Source organism: Halyomorpha halys, unplaced genomic scaffold, assembly GCF_000696795.3.
Source record: "Halyomorpha halys isolate HHAL.00 unplaced genomic scaffold, Hhal_1.1 Scaffold542.1, whole genome shotgun sequence".
Taxonomy (NCBI): Eukaryota; Metazoa; Arthropoda; class Insecta; order Hemiptera; family Pentatomidae; genus Halyomorpha; species Halyomorpha halys.
In genome coordinates, this window is record NW_027105041.1 from 500,797 (window position 1) to 504,547 (window position 3,751).

The window sequence follows — 3,751 nt, forward strand, 5'->3', positions numbered from 1 at the left end:
AAATAATAGTCAATTAAATGATTCTTGAGTATGGAAAAAGACAGAACAATTAATTGAAACATCGGTTAGCCTAGGACTGTCCTTGAGAGTAGACTAGTTCCATTAGTACAAGAGTCGGGAAGAAAATAAGGCAGTTATTTCACCCCACTTTTTGATTACTTTAATGAAACCTATGTATAATTACTAGTCAAAACTGATGAGTCTGCCAAGTATAAGTAGGGGGGATAACAAAGGATCTTCGGTTTTCTTGTGTTGTTGCTAGTTCTTAAGATATAGAGCTCCGAATGAAAATTATTTTTTTTTATCGTTTTGAAACAGCAGCCATTTTTTATTCCCCCTACCTATACTTGGTAGACTCATCAATTTTTACTAGTAATTGTACACAGTTTTCATTAAAGTAATCAAAAATTTGGGTGAGATAACTACATTTTTTCTCCTCTTGGGCTCTTGTACTATATGTTTACCATTGATTTTGGGTCTTTCCCGACCCATGAAAGAGTGAAATATACCTCAGACAATTCATTGTTACGCGACTGTTCTGATTTACGATTTTTTTTAGTTTGAAGGAAAATAATTGCTTGGAATTTTTTTTTTGATTATGTGTTAAGATGACACTACACGTTTGTCAAACAATGGCAAATTCACTGCGCAAGCATGTGCAAAGGTTATTTGAATAAGCTGTGACAAGCAGACATGAATTTGCGGCGAACCGTCATGTTTAGGATACAAATAACACGGCATTTATTCTTCATCCACTACGTTCTTTTCCAGTTTTCATTGTTTAGAACTCCCAACAGATAAATATTTGTTCTGTCTGTATTATAATCAATAAATTAAATAATTTCCTCAACCTTTGGGTTCAATAATTAACTCTTGTTTAAGAATGTATAATTTAAAATTCTATCGATTAGGTAGGTGTGACTATATTGTTTAGAAAGAAGTTATAATAAAAAAATAGTCATAAAAATGTAACAGGTGGTTTTCATCATCTTGTTCTTCACTTAAGTAGAAGGTAATTGGTTAAAATGAATCACTCTGTGGTCTACTGTTGCTTAGTAATGGATCGGAAGCGACATAATTCTGTTTAATGTCTGATGCAAGTCACTACTAAAAATTTACAACACAAATTTTGTCAACCCATAGATCTACTCATAGTGCGTCATTAGCATATTACTCTGTTAGTTTTGAAATATGAGTACTTTTTGAAAAAAAAAAAAAAAATACATGTGTTATATTACATTATTTATTTTCAACAAAAGATAACATAGCTTTGATTTTTTAAAAATTTAAATAAATTTTCCACAGCTGTTTAGATGTCTCAAAACGTGATATTCAGTTGTTTTTTCCAGTACGATGTACTCCATCTCAGAGGTGTCATTTCTTTGATTGACAATGCATTACCAAGCAACTTCTTAATGTTTGTCTACATGGGCTGAATAAGCAAAATCAACGTTGGTAATGTTTTCTGCTGCTCACTCAAAAAGTAGTCTGGGAGTTTTAGTAACTGACATAACCTGCCAATATTCTTACAGATTAAGGTCCTTCTGCGCCCTCGATGAGTTTGAATAATTTCCCTCCAATATCAGAGGGCAACTAACTGTTCAGACAGTTTTTTTGAATTATTAAACATTATTTATTCTTTTAATATAAAAACACTCTTATTATCAAAGAAAATACAAATCTCAATTTGAAAATGAAACTAAGTGTTCAGTCTCAAAAAAGGGGAAATTTTCATGATTTATTTTACGCCCTTTGGCGGAGATCTCGCTACCTCTTATCCACGAGCTTTGGCAAAAAAGTGCCAGTCGGCATCAACTTGAAAATTTTTCTGAAAAAAACAGAGGTCTGTGAAGTTTTTTTATTGGAAGGAGATCCATATGAAAAAATTGAAAAATTTAATCACCAGAGAAGTTTTTGAAAATGTATAACAGCAACTGTGTGGTGCTTTAGGGAATCAGAAATAATTATATGTCCAAATATCTTTTCCACCTTGGAATTTAAAATAAAAAATACAAAAAGTATTATTACCTGCTGGGGGTGACATTCTAAAATAATAAGTTTTTTCATCCTACTTGTAATATTGAAAAACTAGATTTCCTGATTTAGACAACTTTTGATTCATTCGTACCATTATCACCTTCTGAAGACGTTATCTTTCAATGCAATGCACCAATATCATGCGTTCATTCACAAAACTACTTTAAAATATAAGTTAAAAACTTTTATATGGAATAAGAAGCAAAGCAGGCGTCAAACCCTTATGACATATTTCCTTCAAAAGTGATATAAACTCGTGATATATTCTTTCTGCCGTAGGTAGCATTTATAAGCCAGCAGACTAACGTCTCTTGATTCATCAGATGTTCTAGCAATAATTTAAAAACAAATTATCGTCATTAGATCATGTAGATAGTATTCCTTTGAGATCCAAAATGGTTGTTTTAGAAACATTTCTGCCGGCCGCAGGTAGCATCCATAAGCCGACAGGTTAACATAATTTAATTCAGGAGGTAGTCTAGGATTAATTAAAATTAATTGGCAGTTCTATAAAGTATAAATGTCAAATATAATAGAATTGCTGAACTACCGGTCATTCATTTTCAGCTGGTGTTCCTCCATATACGTTATCAGCTGCTCATTTTTGCTTCAAGTTGGACTTTAAGTATGTTTTAATTGGTCAAGTTTGACATCTGACATTTTGTCAACACTGGAAAAATGGTTTTCAAAAATGATTTTGTTTTTTCATTTAAATTCTTATGTATTCATTTAATCATGTTAAGTTATGGCATGTTTGAAATTTCCTCTAGCTTTCTAGAAAATTCAGAAAAACATAGAACTCATGTTAAGAACCAATAGAAAATTCGAAAATAAAATACCATGAAACTTAAACATGTCCTAAACAAAAGAAAAAAAACAGAACTCTTTTATTTAAGATACCAATACATATGAATGTTAACGAAGTAAATTTTTGTAATTTTACCATAAGAAGATTAATTCACATCCAGATTTAAATTCACTGTTGTGAATTGTATTTAATTAAATTTGAAAGTAGTCTTTATTTAACAGATCAAAAAGTTCATATAAAAGTCCGATAATTTAATTGTTGCTTGAGTTTTATAAAGCTTTTTTTTTTTTTTTAAAAAAAGAGATATTTGATTTAACTTCCGAATATTTCCTGGCTGAAGACAGAAATCCTACTGTTTTATTGGTAATTTCTGAAAAATCCTGATTTCCCCAAGTCATGTTAGATTGTTTCGTGAAAAAGATTCGCTTTAAGTTATATAACGAATTAATAGTTAAAGTTTTTTTTTTACTCTTAAATGAAAGTAGATAATGATGTCAAAACGAGCTTCGATTTCGTATTGTAGTTGTGATGAGTCATCCTGACTTAATAGTTTCAAGGATCGTGACAGGAACAAATATTTTAACCTAGCTAATGTTCTTTTGATTTATGTTTTAAAAACCTTCATTTTATTGTTTTTATGTACTTCATGGTTAATTTATATATTCTTATTACAATTTATTTATTTTCGCAGTTCATTTATTTATTCTTACTTAAGAATACCTTTCTATGGATCCGTATTCTATATGCTAGCCTTAACTCGAGACAGGACTTTTAAATGATTAACACTGTTAACTTATCATAATATATTAAAAATCATACTTTGCTGTATTTACCTTGTACTGTACCTAAAACAAAAATAAAATCAAACTGCCACAATACTTTAGTTTGATTTCATTTTTGTTTTCT